This window comes from Aquila chrysaetos (genome assembly GCF_900496995.4).
Source record: "Aquila chrysaetos chrysaetos chromosome W unlocalized genomic scaffold, bAquChr1.4 W_unloc_3, whole genome shotgun sequence".
NCBI lineage: Eukaryota > Metazoa > Chordata > Aves > Accipitriformes > Accipitridae > Aquila > Aquila chrysaetos.
Genome location: NW_024470323.1, coordinates 2,930,122 through 2,948,317, shown reverse-complemented (window position 1 = coordinate 2,948,317; position 18,196 = coordinate 2,930,122). Strand labels below are relative to the sequence as shown.

At 44.3% G+C, this 18,196-nt stretch overlaps 1 protein-coding gene and 1 long non-coding RNA gene across 4 annotated transcripts in view; one reads left to right on the top strand and one right to left on the bottom strand.

Annotated features, from left to right (window-relative positions):
• Positions 1-18,196, top strand: part of LOC121232410 (ADP-ribosylation factor-like protein 15) — a 272,332-nt gene that overhangs the window by 87,181 nt on the left and 166,955 nt on the right. The window lies entirely within an intron of this gene.
• The window catches only part of LOC121233022, a 55,747-nt gene that overhangs the window by 23,643 nt on the left and 13,908 nt on the right, over positions 1-18,196 (bottom strand). Inside the window, exon 2 of the long non-coding RNA XR_005931825.1 lies at positions 9,326-9,329. This is a non-coding gene — a long non-coding RNA (uncharacterized LOC121233022). The remainder of the gene's footprint in view (positions 1-9,325; positions 9,330-18,196) is intronic.

The window sequence follows — 18,196 nt, the reverse complement described above, 5'->3', positions numbered from 1 at the left end:
CTCCCCCCTATTTGCTAGGAATGAGAATAATTATTGCTGATAATGAATAAGAACAAGAATTGGATCAAATAAAACCATTTTATGGACAGTTTTATTCTCTGCTCTTGCTGTTTTTCCTGCCTGAAGGAGCTTTGTGACATTGGAAAAAAGTAAATATGTCTGGTAAATATGTAAATAAAAAGTAAATATTAATTGACAAGAATCAGCTCCAGGAAATCAGAACTGGTTCTCCAGCAGGCAGTTCACTGTCCCCACAAAATATGCATGCGCTCCCTGTTCGTTGTTTTGGGGGCTCACAACCTCTCTGCTACACAGCAGCAGTGTACCACTGAATCTTGGAAAAATCAGCTAGTCCATGGTCAGACATGGTGATGGCATAATCTTTGTTTATTGGGTAGATTTCTGTGATGTATGTGTTCTGAACATCTTTGTTAAACAACTTTCCTCTGTGGGAGTTCTTTAGTGAAAAGAATATAAGATATCAGAGAAACAAATCTTTAACAGCAGGATAAGAAGAATTCATTTCCTTTATGTGGAGAGAACAGCTATTTTTTCTTTCTTTTTTTTTTCTTTTTTTTTTCTTAGGGATATTATCTATGGCTACTGGGATGAAAACTTTGTTGAGCATTAGAAAACCTTACCCAGCCTTGGAGGCTTTAGATGGGATCTTTGAAGTTTAAGAATTGAGATTTTTCTCTAAGCATACTTCTGGTTTTATTTTGATACAGTGAAAACCTGGGATGAAAACTTACTTTCTTCATGCTGTCTTAACTTGTCTCAATCAAGTATAAAATTTTATATGGTGTTATGGGTTTGTGTGGTGGGGTTTTTTGGTAGTGGGGGAGGGGCCGCAGAGGTGACTCCTGTGAGAAGCTGCTAGAAGCTCCCCCGGCTCCAAGTCGGACCCGCCTCTGGCCAAGGCCGACCCAATCAGTGACAGTGGTAGCACCTCTGGGACAACAGATTTAAGAAGGGAAACCTGCAGTGAGTAGTGGGATTGGAATGTGAGAGAAACACCTATGCAGATACCAAGGTCAGTGAAGAAGGAGGGGGAGGAGGTGCACTGGAGGAGGGGATGCCCCTGCAGCCCGTGGTGAGATGGCAGGCTGTCCCCCTGCAGCCCATGGAGGTGAGCGGGGGAGCAGATGCCCACTTGCAGGCTGTGGAGGACCCCACGCCAGAGCAGTCGGATGCCCCCGAAGATGGCCGTGACTCCATGGGAAAGCCCGCACTGGAGCAGTCTGTGACTGAAGATCAGCCTGCGGAAAGGACCCATGCCCGAGAAGTTCGTGAAGAACTGCAGCCCGTGGAAAGGACTCGCATTGCAGAAGTTCGTGGAGGACTGTCTCCCATGGGAGGGACCCCATGGTGGAACAAGGGAAGAGTGAGGAGTCCTCCCCCTGAGGAGGAAGGAGCAGCAGAGACAATGTTTGACGAACTGACCCCAACCCCCATTCCCTGTTCCCCTGCGCCGCCGGGGGGAGGAGGTAGAGAAAATCAGGAGTGAAGTTGAGCCCAGGAAGGAGGGAGGGGTGGGAGGAAGGTGTTCTAAGGTTTGGTTTTACTTCTCAGTATCCTTGTTTTGGTTTGATTGGTAGTCAATTAAATTGATTTTGTTTCTTCCCCAAGTTGAGCCTGTCTTTTGCCCATGACCATAACTGGCGAGTGATCCCTCTCTGTCCTTGTCTTGACCCACGAGCCTTTCTTTATATTTTCTCCTCATCCCACCGTGGCCGGGGGTGGGGGAAGGAGTGAGCGAGCGGCTGTGTGGTGCTTTGTTACCAGCTGGGTTTAAACCATAACATATGGTCAGTTTAAATTTTCAAGAATCATTACTTCTACAGCAAGACAATAGAGTATTTATATAAACATTGCTCACTTTAATGGATGTAGCTTACTGACTTGGACGTAACTTTGTCGCTTACTAGAAGTGAATTTGTCAAAGGTGGGTTAAAAGGTGCATTTTGTATTTTATTTTTTTGTTTTTCTTTTTTCCCTTAAGTCCACTTTTGGGGCAGCCTAAACTTATAGAAAGCAACAGAGGGTCTAATAAAAAAATATTTGGCCTGGCCAGGTCCCCGGCAAGATGGTGTGTTGTGCTGCTTGAACTCACCTGAGTGCCTGAGGTTGGTGTATTACAAACCATTGTCAATTCTGAGAGACGATGACCCCTGGTGCCATAGCCACTGTGGCTACTCAAACCCCGGCAACAGGCACTGCAGCTGAACCAGAGAACCAACCCGTGCTGGTATCAGTTGCCTCTATACACAAGAAGAAATATTGGATTCGAAAGTCAGCTTGTTTACTAAGGAAAGAAACTGCTACTAAGAAGGGGAAGGACGAAGAAGTGGATGAGGCAGGCTACTCCAAAGCAGGGCCATCACGAGAAGAGGAGAAGAAGCAGAACTCATAAACGAGGCGGTAACCACCTGATCCCTATCCCTGAGTGAGCTGGGAGATATGCAAAAAGATTTCAGCCATCATCCAGGTGAGCACATTGTCACCTGGTTGCTCAGATGCTGTGATAAAAGGGCCAGTAGCCTGGAATTGGAGGGTAGGGAAGCCAAGCAGCTGGGATCGCTTTCCAGGGAAGGTGGCATTGACAAGGCAATGGGAAAAGGGACATGAGCCGTCAGCCTCTGGAGGCGACTTGTGTCAGGCGTGAAAGAAAAGGTATTCCTTCAAGGAAGATGTTATATGTCACCCAGGCAAGTGGACCACCATGGAGAGAGGTATCCAGTACCTGAGGGAATTAGCCATGCTAGAGACGATTTATTATGACCTGGACAACGAGCAGTTATCCAAAGATCCAGATGAAGTTCAGTGCACACGACCCATGTAGCAGAAGTTTTTATGGAGTGCACCATCATCGTATGCCAACCCATTGGCAGTAATGGAATGGAAAAATGGAGAGGCACCAACGGTGGATGAAGTGGCTTGCCAACTCCAGCAATACAAAGAAAGTCTCTCTTCCTTCCTACAAGCCTGCATCTCGGCTGTGGAGAAGCTGCACCGGGATTTCCAGCAATTCAAAGAGGATATGTCCTACTCCCCACCTGTAAGGACCAATGTCTCAGCTATTAGGAGTGAGTGTTCCTCTGCCCAAGAGAGAGAATATAGAAGATAAACACCATGAGGTGCCCTGTGGTTTTACCTATGTGATCATGGAGAGGACATGAGGAAGTGGGATGGAAAACCTACCTTGGTCCTAAATGCATGGGTATGTGAGTTACGAGTAAAAACAATCACAAAAAAGGGATTCTACCAGAAAAATGCTGCTCCAGATTCCAGTGGGCAGTTCCCCAGACAGAGTAGAAGGGCTGATCTCACTTCTGATCCTCTTGAAGGGACTTCTAAGTCATTTTTAGAAGACGTGGGTAATGGATACTCTGACCAGGATTAGAGGGGCCTTGCCTCCAGCCAGGCAGAGGAAAGGGATAACCAGGTCTATTGGACTGTGTGGATTCGATGGCCTGGCATGTTAGACCCACAGGAGTATAAGGCTCTAGTAGACACGGGTGCATAGTGTACTCTAATGCCATGAAGTTATAAAGGGGCAGAACCCATCTGTATTTCTGGTGTGACAGGGGGATCCCAAGAGTTAACTGTATTGGAAGCTGAAGTAAGCCTAACTGGGAATGAGTGGCAGAAACACCCCATTGTGACTGGTCCAGAGGCTCTGTGTATCCTTGGCATAGACTACCTCAGGAGAGGGTATTTTAAGGACCCAAAGGGGTATCGATGGGCTTTTGGTATGGCTGCCTTGGAGACGGAGGGAATTAAACAGCTGTCTACCCTGCCTGGTCTCTCTCAAGACCCTTCGATTGTGGGGTTGCTGAGGGTCGAAGAACAAGAGGTGCCAATTGCTACCACAACAGTGCACTAGCGGCAATATCATACCAACCGAGAGTCCCTTATTTGCATCCATAAGCTGATTTGTCGACTGTAGAGCCAAGGAGTGATCAGCAAGACTTGCTCACCCTTGAACAGCCCCATATGGCCAGTGCGAAAGTCTAATGGGGAGTGGAGAGAAACAGTTGACTATCATGGCCTGAATGAAGTCATGCCGCCGCTGAGTGCTGCCGTTCCATATATGCTAGAACTTTACTACGAACTAGAGTCAAAGGCAGCCAAGTGGTATGCTACAATCGACATTGCTAATGCGTTTTTCTCAATCCCTCTGGCAGCAGAGTGTCGTCCACTATTTGCCTTTACTTGGACGGGCGTCCAGTACACTTGGAATCGATTGCCCCAGGGGTGGAAACACAGCCCCACCATTTGCCATGGACTAATCCAGACTGCACTGGAAAAAGGTGAAGCTCCAGAGCACCTGCAATACATTGATGACATCATCGTATGGGGCGACACAGCAGAAGAAGTCTTTGAGAAAGGGAAGAAAATAATCCAAATCCTTCTGAAAGCCGGTTTTGCCATAAAAGAAAGTTAAGGTCAAGGGACCTGCACAGGAGATCCAGTTTTTAGGAATAAAATGTCAAGATGGGCGTTGTCAGATCCCAATGGACGTGATTAACAAAATAGCAGCTATGTCCCCACTGACTAATAAGAAGGAAACACAGGCTTTCTTAGGTGTCGTGGGTTTCTGGAGAATGCATATTCTAAATTACCGTCTGATTGTAAGCCCTCTCTATCAAGTGACCCAGAAGAAGAACGATTTTAAATGGGGCCCTGAGCAAGAACAAGCCTTTGAACAAATTCAATGGGAGATTGTTCATGCAGTAGCCCTTGGGCCAGTCCGGGCAGGACAAGATGTTAAAAATGTGCTCTACACTGCAGCTGGGGAGAATGGCCCTACCTGGAGCCTCTGGCAGAAAGCACCTGGGGAGACCCGAGGCCGACCCCTGGGGTTTTGGAGTCGAGGATATCGAGGATCCGAGGCTCGCTATACTCCAACTGAAAAAGAGATATTGGCAGCATATGAAGGAGTTTGAGCTGCCTCAGAAGTGGTTGGTACTGAAACACAGCTCCTCTTAGCACCCCCACTGCCAGTGCTGGGCTGGATGTTCAAAGGGAGGGTCTCCTCTACACATCATGCAACTGATGCCACGTGGAGTAAGTGGATTGCACTGATCACACAACGAGCTCGCATAGGAAACCCCAGTCACCCAGGAATTGTGGAAGTGATCACGGACTGGCCAGAAGGCAAAGATTTTGGAATGTCACCAGAGGAGGAGGTGACACGGGCTGAAGAGGCCCCGCTGTATAATAAACTGCCAGAAAATGAGAGGCAATATGCCCTGTTCACTGATGGGTCCTGTCGCATTGTGGGAAAGCATCGGAGGTGGAAGGCTGCTGTATGGAGTCCTATACGACAAGTTGCAGAAACTGCTGAAGGAGTAGGTGAGTCGAACCAGTTTGTGGAATTGAAAGACATCATTTGATTTTTCAGAAAAAATAAAGCTGGTTTTTACCAGCTCCCATTTCCCCCCAAAAATATTAAAATTCAACTGTGTTTTTTCAAAGGCAGCTTAACCTTTAAGTGTGACCAGAATTTATCTACAAAATATTCTTTACTTTTTATCTTTTTTCTCACCTAATTTAAGTAGATGAATTGGTATTGGTCAATATTTATTAAACAAATTCTTGTTTGAACAGAGTAGTATGGTTGTTGTATGGTTTTTTTGTTGGCTGACTTTTTTTTAACAGTTGCAAGCATATGAATAGAGTTTATATCTATAATTGTCCCGTTGCTCCATATGGTCCATTCCCTTTCCTGTCAGCTGAGAATTCCCATCTCAGATTGAATTATGTTCCCCCAAACATTCAAGGTCTAGAAGTAGAGCCCCTGTTGGGTTTCTCTTAAAGACAGTTTAAAGGCTGTATAGTTCTTGATCCATGCATGCTCAGCAGTGACAAATTTGACTGTTCTTATTTTACAGTGCTAGAAGAACAAAATAGCCAATAGTCTTCATCAGCAAACAGATTGGTGACAACTGAGAAACTTGGTGGTAGATGTAGATATTTAGCCAGAAAAAAAAGCTAAACTTGCAGCTGGATAGAGGAAAAATGCAAAATGTCTGTGTTGGAGCATGAGATGTTTTCAATGGCTGAAGTTTCTGAAACCTAACTCATAAAGAGTTTGTTGGAGGCAGATATTGTTTTCAAAGAGGGTTTCATTGACCAAAATCTGAAGAATTTTTAATGGTACTTGAGATTTGTATGCCTTCCTCTGATTGTATATTTTGGATTAATGTTTTTGTGTTCATCAGTCTTCTGTTTCCTCCCACAGTAGTAATGTGCTGTGCTAGCCAAGTAAAACTCTTATGCTATTGTCCTAGTTTCAGCTGGGATAGAGTTAACTGTCTTCCTAGTAGCTGGTACGGTGCTATGTTTTGAGTTCAGTATGTGAAGAATGTTGATAACACTGATGTTTTCAGTTGTTGCTAGTAGTGTTTAGACTAATGTCAAGGATTTTTCAGCTTCTCATGCCCAGCCAGCGAGAAAGCTGGAGGGGCACAAGAAGTTGGCACAGGACACAGCCAGGGCAGCTGACCCAAAGTGGCCAACAGGGTATTCCATACCATGTGACGTCCCATCTAGTATAGGAACTGGGAAGTGGGGGCGGGGAATCGCCGCTGGGGGACTAGCTGGGTGCTGGTCGGTGGGTGGTGAGCAATTGCACTGCGCATCATTTGTACATTCCAATCCTTTCATTATTGCTGTTGTCATTTTATTAGTGTTATCATTATCATTATTCGTTTCTTCTTTTCTGTTCTATTAAACCGTTCTTATCTCAACCCGTGGGTTTTGCTTCTTTTTCCCGATTTTCTCCCCCATCCCACTGGGTGGGGGGGGGGGTGAGTGAGCAGCTGCGTGGTGCTTAGTTGCTGGCTGGGGTTAAACCACGACAGCTATATAAGGGGGGAAGAGAGGTTCCTGTATATGTTTCTACATATTTTCTATTTCCTAGGTCTTTTGGTCAAAATACATATCTTTGTAAACATAGCATGCTGGGAAAATAAAATGAAAAAGGCACATAAGAGCAAAATCATTGATAGGGAGCCTAAAGAATGCAAGATGCCCATGGCCTGGAAGTATATAATGCTTCAAATCTAAAGCTGGAGATTGATAACGCCATGAACTGGTAATAGAGCATACCCATTAGATCTCCCATTTGCATTTTTGCCAATGCTGGTGTAATTCTTACTCCATTTTCTAGTGTTGAAAGGCAGTCTAGTCTTAAATATTCCAAGCAGCAGAATTCTTTGGCCAGAAGACTTGCACTGCCTGCTAAATTCAGCTATCCTTGTTCTTATGTCCACCTCCTCCTTTTATCTAAATCCTCCCATTTCTGCTTGTTAGACTGGGTGTACACTAGTAATGCTTTTCACCCTTATATTTAAATTGTAACTGCATAGACTGGTTCTATTGTAGTAACTTTTTTGCATCAGTCTCTACTGGTATCTTCTTTCCCTTGCCTCCTGAGAATTTTAGAGCAACCAAACATTCATTGTTTTGTTAACTTCTTGGTTTGGTATCCTAGTTTCAGCTGGGATAGAGTTAACTCTCTTCCTAGTAGCTGGTATGGTGCTATGTTTTGACATACCACGACATTGGGTAATAACTAAATTTACTATGGTGTGCTTCTTGTACTGTATGAGCAGAGAGAGAATTATTATCTGGGGCCCCTAAGCAGATAGGTTTAAAAGTGACAGTTAAACCGTACTTTCCTTTTTAATGTACTGTCATACTATCATAATTTAATTTAATTTTGGTCTATGGTATTTTGCAAAATAGTTCTAAAACTGTCTTAGGTTTCTCATTTGTCAATGGCATATTTGGGTCCTTCTCCCCCCCCTTTTTTTTTTTTGTACAGATTTTCTTACTTTGACTGGTATCCACAGTCTCTTTGTACTTGCTATTCTACCTCAGCTATGGACACATTCGGTAAGATCGGACTTTATAGCAAATAGTGTGGTCTGTTGTCCTTAGAGATTTCTCATCTTTCTTCTCAGATTTGATGGTTAAATGGTAGTTTTGAAATCTTTCATAAGAAAGAACAAGACATATCCTGGGACTTAATCTCAGAGGAAACATTGCCTCAGGTAAACATTAGATATTTCTTCTTTTTCCCTCAAAACACACTTGGAGTTTCTCTAGGGTTTTTGTGGGTTTTTTGGGCTGTGGTGGTTTTTTAGGTTGGTTTTAGTTTTGGGTTTTTTTGTACTGAGACACACGCGCACAGCCCAGGAAATGTTTTCTTTTAGTTATGACTATGATGCCCAGCAGTTCTGAAAGCATAGGCTGAAGCTGGGTGAAAAAATTCTCCTGAGTTTGTCTATTCCTGAAATGTTACTGAAACAGTAGGTGGAAGAATTTGGATCTTGTTACTTTTCTCAGGGATGTATTAACTGGTATCACTTGAAATCCCCCTTGAGATCTTCTGTCTATCAGTGCGTGAGGGCACAGTTCTCTTGTTTGTCGTACTTGGCCATTCCTTGTGCTTTTTCCAACTAAATTTCAAACTACTTTGTTTCTGTTTATTTTAACTTAACTGAAATTTTTTGAGACCCTTTTTGCTACATAAATCCTAGTGTAACCTGCAGAAATCTCACTTCACATTTGGTGATGGGGCTTTGTGGTGGGTTGACCCTGGCTGGATGCCAGGTGCCCACCAAAGGCGCTCTATCACTCCCCTCCTCAGCTGGACAGGGGAGAGAAAATATAACAAAGGGCTCCTGAGTTGAGATAAGGACAGGGAGAGATCACTCGCTAATTACCATCACAGGCAAAACAGACTCGACTTGGGGAAAATTAATTTAATTTATTACCAATCAAATTGGAGTAGGGTAATGAGAAGTAAAACCAAATCTTAAAACACCTTCCCCCCACCCCTCCCTTCTTCCCGGGCACAACTTCACTCCTGATTTTCTCTACCTTCTTCCCCCAGCGGCACAGGGGGATGGGGAATGGGGGTTGGGATCAGATCATCACATGTTTCTGCCACTCCTTCCTCCTCAAGGGGAGGACTCCTCACACTCTTCCCCTGCTCCAGTGTGGGTCCCTCCCATGGGAGACAGTCCTCCATGAACTTCTCCAACGTGAGTCCTTCCCACAGGCTGCAATTCTTCACGAACTTCCCTGGCATGGGTCCTCCACGGGGTCACAACTCCTGCCAGCAAACCTGCTCCAGCGTGGCTCCTCTCTCCATGGGGTCACAGGTCTTGCCAGGAGCCTGCTCCAGTGTGGGCTTCCCACGGGGTCACAGCCTCCTTCAGGAACCCACCTGCTCTGGCGTGGGGTCCTCCACGGGCTGCAGGTGGAGATCTGCTCCACCGTGGACCTCCATGGGCTGCAGGGAGACAACCTGCCTCACCATGGTCTTAACCACGGGCTGCAGGGGAATCTCTGCTCCGGTGCCTGGAGCATCTCCTCCCCCTCTTTCTGCACTGACCTTGGTGTCTGCAGGGTTGTTTCTCTTACATGTTCTCACTCCTCTCTCCGGCTGCATTTTTCTGTTGCGCAGCAACTTTTTTCCTTCTTAAATATGTTATCAAAGAGGTGCTACCACTTTTGCTGATGGGCTCGGCCTTGGCCAGTGGTGGGTCTGTCTTGGAGCCGGCTGGCATTGGCTCTATCGGACATAGGGGAAGCTTCTAGCAGCTTCTCACAGAAGCCACCCCTGTAGCCCTCCAGCTACCAAAACCTTGCCATGTGTCGTGGCACACCATGGAAATCCAATACAGGCTTTTGCCATGAAGATTATGAGACTTTTTTACTCTCCTAGTGTAATTTGAATTTGCTTAGCAATTTCAGAGTTGGATAGCAGCAGTAGCTTTTTTTTGTTTTAATGTATAGAATACAATGCAAGTCTTCATTTACCTTCCTCTTCATCTAGTGTACATCTGGATTTCTGTTTGCACCTGAAGTATTTCTCTAATTTTGTTTCTTTGAGGTTCTTTGGCCCATTTGGGTGTGGGATTTGGATATATCACTGTACTGTTTCCATAAATTTATATTATTACAGAAATATTAAATGTGCCATGTAAATGAAATATGGATGTCCAGGGTCTTGTGTACCAAATAGTTTTCGGGGATAAGAAAGAAACAAAGTGTGCTGTTGCATTTAGGTGACATACAGTCAGCTTTAATTTTAAAAATGAAAGAACACCAAGTGGTCTGTATGCTACTTTCTAACTTTTGTGATCCCATGTGAGCTTATAGAACACAAGTAATTATTCCTGCTATGCTGAACAAAAGAAAAGTGTTCTGTAACCCACCTTGTAACACACAAGAATTATGGTAAAGCTTTTTATGATTTGGCTCAAAACCTGTAAAGTGATGGCTTTTAGCAAGCCTGAAAGCTTTAAGCTACTGGGGAGGGGGGATTAAAAAAAAAATAATCTATTATCTTTCATCCTTACTAAAAACTAGAAATGACAGGTGGTGCCACATCTTTAACTTTTGCACATTTCAGTGGTGTTGCTACTGCCTTTTTTCTTGGGATTTTCAATGATTCTTAGGGCTTTTTTGTATGGTTGTGTTTCCTTAGGTTGTGAAACAAACTGTTTGCAAAGGCTTTTGTTCATCTTTTTTGTTGTTAAATTTAAATGGACTGATGGGTTGAAATAGATGAGTTACTCTCGTGCAGCAAAACAAATGGAAAGCAAACTGTCAGGAGAAGAAACAACTTGAGCAATAATTCTACACTTGATGAAACCTAGGAATGTCCAACAACCTCCTCGGAGCTTGATTTGACACTGCAGTGAAGTGAGTGATTGTCTTCTGTTCAGAGTGGCACCTACACATATATTTAACTGTTTTGCTGACTCAGCCATGTGCTATTTTATTTTATGTAGGCTTTTAAATCATACTATTGTACTGAATTTCTGAGTACATCCAGAACTTGATTTGTTTTTCTCCATGCTTTCTTCAAGCACATTGTGAATGGAGTAGAGAGTCATAATTTGGTTTTGCTCTTTTTTTTTTTAAATTTATAGAGCAGTGTCTGAGAGATTAAGGTCAGAGAGGTACATTTTTCATTTTGGGCATGAGTTTTTTGTGATTCGTTTTGGCTGATAGTTTAAAGGGGAAGGACTTCTGTTGCATTACAGCTTCTTCCAGGGAAGTTACATTTTTGTAGTGCACACACTTGACTGCATTTATAGAATTTTTGTGGTACTGTGGTGGGTTGACCCTGGCTGAACACCAGGTGCCCACCAGAGCCATTCTATCACTCCCCCTCCTCAGCTGGACAGGGGAGAGAAAATATAACAAAGGGCTCATGGGTTGAGATAAGGACAGGAGAGATCACTCACCAATTACCATCACAGGCAAAACAGACTCAACTTGGGGAAAATTAACTCAATTTATTACAAATCAACCAGAGTAGGGTAATGAGAAGTAAAACCAAATCTCAGAACACCTTCCCCCCACCCCTCCCTCCTTCCCGGGCACAGCTTCACTCCCGGATTCTCTACCAACCCCCCCCCCAGCGGCACAGGGGGACGGGGAATGGGGTTTACGGTCAGTTCATCACAGGTTATTTCTGCCGCTTCATCCTCCTCAGGGGCAGGACTCATCACACTCTTCCCCTGCTCCAGCATGGGGTCCCACCCACGGGAGACAGTCCTCCACGAACTTCTCCAACGTGGGTCCTTTCCACGGGCTGCAGTTCTTCACGAACTCCTCCAGCATGGGTCCTTTCCACGGTGTGCAGTCCTTCAGGAGCACACTGCTCCAGCATGGGTCCCCCACGGGGTCACAAGTCCTGCCAGAAAACCTGCTCCGTGGGCTCCTCTCTCCACAGATCCGCAGGTCCTGCCAGGAGCCTGCTCCAGCGCAGGGTTCCCACGGGGTCACAGCCTCCTTCGGGAACCCACCTGCTCTGGCGTGGGGTCCTCCACGGGCTGCAGGTGGATATCTGCTCCACCGTGGACCTCCATGGGCTGCAGGGGGACAGCCTGCCTCACCATGGTCTTCACCACGGGCTGCAGGGGAATCTCTGCTCCGGCGCCTGGAGCATCTCCTCCCCCTCCTTCTTCACTGACCTTGGTGTCTGCAGGGTTGTTTCTCTCACATATTCTCACTCCTCTCTCTGGCTGCCATTTCTGTCTGTCCCAGCAACTTTTTTTCCTTCTTAAAAATGTTATCACAGAGGCATTACCAATATTGCTGATTGGCTCGGCCTTGGCTGGCGGCAGGTCCGTCTTAGGGCCAGCTGGTATTGGCTCTCTCAGTGTCCTAGTTTCAGCTGGGATAGAGTTAACTGTCTTCCTAGTAGCTGGTACAGTGCTATGTTTTGAGTTCAGTATGTGAAGAATGTTGATAACACCGATGTTTTCAGTTGCTGCTAGTAGTGTTTAGACTAATGTCAAGGATTTTTCAGCTTCTCATGCCCAGCCAGTGAGAAAGCTGGAGGGGCACAAGAAGTTGGCACAGGACACAGCCAGGGCAGCTGACCCAAAGTGGCCAACAGGGTATTCCATACCATGTGACGTCCCATCTAGTATAGGAACTGGGAAGTGGGGGCGGGGAATCGCCGCTGGGGGACTAGCTGGGTGTCGGTCGGTGGGTGGTGAGCAATTGCACTGCGCATCATTTGTACATTCCAATCCTTTCATTATTGCTGTTGTCATTTTATTAGTGTTATCATTATCATTATTCGTTTCTTCTTTTCTGTTCTATTAAACTGTTCTTATCTCAACCCGTGGGTTTTGCTTCTTTTTCCCGATTTTCTCCCCCATCCCACTGGGTGGGGGGGAGTGAGTGAGCGGCTGCGTGGTGCTTAGTTGCTGGCTGGGGTTAAACCACGACACTCGGACACAGGGGAAGCTTCCAGCAGCTTCTCACAGAAGCCACCCCTGTAACCCCCCTGCTACCAAAACCTTGCCGCACAAAGCCAATACAGGTACCTAAAGCCCTGACCTTCTGGATGAAGCCTTCACCCCAGAGCAGTCCCTCTGACTAGAAGATAAAACAAATGATCTCCTGCCTTCTGCCCAATTGCTATACAAAGATACTGTTCTTAATCCTTGTGCAATGTGACAGCCAGCAGCTTGACCATCAGAAATAACTGAGTTGAAACCTTTATTTTATCTTTGAGATAATGAGGACTTTATTTACTTGAGAAATCCAAAAGTTCTTCTGGATTTTGTACAGGATTCAAACAACTGTGATTGTAATATCTTCACTCAAAGGAAGAATGCATCATGACTGTGAAGTCTTTTGAAGTGATGTGCTCTGAACAGCAGTGTCATATCTGGCTTGTCAGAAGTCAGCCAGTTTTTTCTTCTTGACCTCATTTCCTCCAAGCTTTCTCTGCTGGTAGTGGAGTTGTCAAATATGTTGAAGAATGAATATAGCTCTGTCATTTGTCTGGTTTTGGTACTGGAGCCTGTGTCTTATGTCTTGTTCAGCTGGTGACTATATATGGATGTTGAAAGTAATTTGAAGTGTGATTGCTCCTTTTGAGACTCGAGAAGCATGGCTTCTCTGAAATAGCGAGAATTTTTTAACAGTGGTTGGTGAATAATTTCAACCAATGAATCCAAATATATTTCTTTCTTATTGGTCTGAAGAAAGAATTTGATTTCTTCTCCAAAAAATATGTTGCTATTTTAGTGTCCTATAACATTTCTATAAGGTAGGAAATCACCAGGACTCTGCTTGCTCTGTAAAAGTGCCTCACTTTGAGAATTTTATTTCCTTTGTCCTGTTTTATATTATCCTGTCTTTAATGCTATACACCTGTCTGTCTTCCTGTGGCACAGGCTGATATAAAATTGAAAATATGTGTAGGCGCTGAAGAGGAAGAGTGCTTTTGGGTTCAACCAATGGGCTCTCCACACACTCATGAAGATTAGCCAGGTTAAACAAGAGGATTACTTTGTCCTGTGGGGAGAGTGTTGTAGTAGGTTAGCAGGCCTTGAGCTGGGGTCCTTCTATTGGAGTTTGGATCACCAGTCTCTATTGTGATGGAGGAGCTTGAGTATAGCGGTCACTGTTTAATGAGGATGTCGGCTGTCAAAGAAGGTGACTGGTCATGATTTTAATATCTTCATCTGTGCTGAACATCACTCCAGGATGGCAGTGGCTACGTGAGTATTCATCTTTGTTGGTAGCCACAAAATGAACAGCAGTCTGTTAGGTTTTGTCCTCTTTACTGTTGTCATATAGACGATGATGAACCTTATCAACCTGATGTTTTGAAAATATGAAAGCAGTGTCACTGATTGTGTGTCTTAAAATTGGTAGTTTTTTCTTCTTCCCCCTTTTTTTGTAGTGGTGATACCACCTGTGCAGCAGTATGGAAACTGAAGTGTCTGCAGCTGTAACTCACATGGTCAAATGCATAGAATCTGTTGTAGTAATTTAACATTAAGGTATTCATACAGTGAAAATTTAATTTATTTATATATTCCTTTTCCCCCCTCTCTCTTCTAGCTGTGCATAATTTCATTCAGGTGCCTTGAGTGTTTTATTATTTGCATTCATTTATTCTGCTGCTGTCCCCAGTTGTTTCTTATCTTTAGTATTGTAACTGTCTACCTTGGTCTTCCCCTCCTCCCCCCCCTTTCACATTCTCTTCAAGGTTTGAGACTTCTTTGCACTTGTGTGATCTCATACAACATCAGAACTACAGAGCCTGCTGTGTGTAAATTTGACTTTTTAAAATTAATTTTCTTGAGATTTCATCAACAGCTTTAGATGATTAACCAGTCCTCTGGATATAAATGTGACCTGGGTACTAGAAGTCTGTTTGTTCAATGATGCCCTAATTGAAAAATAAAATGTAAAGGGAAATCATATTCATAATTATGAGCAAGAGGGGGAGGAGAGCAGAGTTATGGTTGAGCTTTCAGCCTTAATTCTGGATTTCAAGAGCTCTGAATGCTTGGTTTGTTAGCATTAATGTTGCACTAACTTAGGGTATTTTCGCATGAGGGTGTGTATGTTTAGTCAACTAAGCATGAAATCCTTTGCTTCTGTTTGTCCCTATTAAATAGTGACAACAAAAGAAACAGACAGGAGATGGGTCCAGAACAAAGCAGAAATAATGGAGTATTTCACCCCATAAAGGAGAGTGAAATGACAAGTACAATGAGTAGACAAAGAGAGACTCAATGTCCAGAGGCAGTATGTGTTGAAAAGAGCAGTTTGCTGCCCAGAGCTTCAATCTGTGATCTCCGAGCGGCACATATGTCAGAAGTGTTTGGCCACCCCTGCTGTAGACACTAAATTTTATGTTTTTCCTAGAAGAAACCTCCGTAGGGTTTTAAAGGGCCACTGTCTAGGATTGTCAGCTCAAATGCTGATCCACCTAAAAGTGGAATCATCTGGTTGGGATAGAAATCCCTAAGCAAGAGTAGGATTGGCTAACTTCTTCCCTTAGCTCTTGCATATGATTATGCGTGCATGCACGCACACACACAATTACAATGAAAGTAACAGTGGTGCTGAATATTGCACAGTTTTCTGCAGACTGCAGCACCCAATTACTCCCAGTTTCCTGGGTAAATACATCCTTTTTTCCAAACTGGCTAAATGCATGCATTTTTTTTCAACATACTGTACTGCTTTATTTTCAGTACTTTCAAATCTGCTTGTTCATTTCAAAAAAATAAAAAATTAACTCCTGCCTTTCCTTGCCTGCCTCTCTGCCTGCTTCTTCTCCCCATCCAATGGCTACAAAGACTTTTGAGTGTGATGTTCTCAAAAATCATGAAAACTGATACTTTGTTCGACATGTCTCTCCCTTTAAAGTTATATCTATAAATAAGGTCTTGCCCTCTTTGGATGAAAGGGCTTCAAAAAACGTTGTTCCTACTTTGTTGCTAGCAGTGAGGCTAAAATGCACAACCCATTCCCAGACAGCATTTCAGTGACTATGCCAGCTAGCTCTGACCCTACATTTGCAGTAGTCAAATGTTTTATTTCCATCCTCTCCAACACTCCCTCCAACCCTCATTTGGGTTCTGAGTTTGTTTTATAATATCTAAAAGGCAGCCTTTTTTTTCAGGCTGTTAATTCAAGTTTTTCTTATACCCTTTGGTTTGTCCAATTGGAGTGGAAAGTACTCTGGTTTTGGAAAAGACTGAGAGCTAATTATGGATTAAAAAACTATCTCAATGTTTTTGATATTTGTGTTTTGGATTTCAGGAATGGCTTATTTAGTTACTACTTATACACCTATTGCAGTTCTGTGCATTTCAGACTGCACTGTAATATGTGACGACATCTTAAATAATGGTGTAGCTCTAGTCCATGCTTTATAAAATATCTTGGGATGCATTTCCTGTCTGTAATCAAAAGTAGAATATAGGATGTAATTTTATTTCCAGGGTCAATGACTGTTACAGATGCAGGCATAACCAAATCCAACAGGTGTTAAAACTCAGATTTATTCTTCAGTAAAAGTTAGTTAGAAGTCCGGTGTATTGGGTCTGGCTGAGATGGAGTTAATTCTCCCCATAGCAGCCCTCACAGTGCTGTGCTCTGCATCGGTAGCTAGAAAGGTGTTGATAACACCCCAGTGTTTTGGCTACTGCTGAGCAGCGCTGGCACAGCATCAAGGCTGTCTCGCCAACATTTTCACCCCCCTCAACGGCAGGCTGGGGCAGGGCAAGATCTTGGGAGGGGACACAGCCAGGACAGCTGACCTAAACTAACCAAACAGATATTCCATACCATATGATGTCAGCTCAGATATAGAAGCTAAGTAAAGGGAGATGGAAGGGGGGGCATTTTTGTCTTCCAGAGCAACCACCACGCGTACTGAAGCCCTGCTTCCCAGGAAGTGGCCAGACATCGCCTGCTGATGGGAAGTAGAGAATAACATCATTTGTTTTTCTTTGCTTTCGCACGTGACCTTTGCTTTCACTTTATTAAACTGTCCTTATCTTGACCCATGAGCCTTTTGTTATATTTTCTCCCCCCTGTCCAGCTGAGAAGGGGGAGTGCTAGAGCGGCTTTGGTGGGCACCTGGCGCCCAGCCAGGGTTAACCCACCACACCCAGTAACAATTTATAAAACCACAGGCTCAATGATGTAAAGAGAATTAATACTACACGGCCGACTTAAGAATCCCCAAGATGTAAAGTGATGGCTCCAAAACACGCGTATCACTCACCTAAAAGCTGAGGGCTCTCTCCCTCGAGGAGTTACCTCGGGCGGTGCCCTGACCCAAGGGGGAGTCCCCGACTGCAGACCCGCTGCTCCGAGGAGGACTGCCAACGTGTCCTCCGGCGGGACCCCGTTTATACCCCTGTCGAATCTGACCTGTGGTCATCTTAATCCCTATTGGCCAAGAAGGTCACCTCAGTGTACCTGGCACGTCTCGATGGGCCAGTTCAAATTTCAGCCTGCGGCCTCTAGGGTTTAGGGTTTTTTTTCCTTCCCCTTCTCCCTGCCTGGAGAAGTTTTGTTTCCTGCTGGTGGGATGGGGGGGGGGGAGTGTACTGCCACAATGACCTCTGAATTTTCTACTCTCACACAAGTCTTGTGCAGCTACTAGATGCAGCTGCCAAAGCAGTGACAATAGAGGTTTAGTCTCTATAATGGGTGCTTAAATAGCTCTGACTTTGTTAGGGGCCAAGTAACTTTAGGCTGCTGACAGAACAGGAAGGCAGTGATCGGTCTGTATAGTGATATTTCCGATGCAAGAGATGTTCATTGAGCTTGAGTAAGGAGGATTGTGAAACAAGTTTATAAAATTTAAATATGTTATTACAAGTATCCCCTAAAATGTGCTGGTAGTAATAGAACTGCAGAATTTCTCAAGTACTATACACAATAGCTTAAATTTCAGCAACTTTTTGAAGCTAGAATATTTAAAGTCTGTTTTCATTCCAGCCAAACAAAAATATCTACTGAAGGAAATTAGCCTTGCAGAAGGACAAAGTCATGAATGTAACAAAGATAGGGGAATGGTATCAAATAAAATACAGGAGTAGTCTGGAGCGAGTCATTTCCCTGTCTTCTGGGGTTCAGTGTCTGCTGCATCTCAGAAACTTTGATACCTAACTGTGCTTACTGGTGAAGGATGAGTGGGTGGGTGGTGAGTCTGCGTATGCCGCTTTGGACATGTGAGTTGACCTGGATTTTTAATGGTATGTATAATCAACAGCACATAAAGACTCTCCAGAGTGAGTTAGACTTAAGGAATCTGCATTAAAGAGAGACTAAAGTTCAAAAAAACAGCCTGCAAAGCCCCTCTGTCACGCACAGAGCCTCTGTA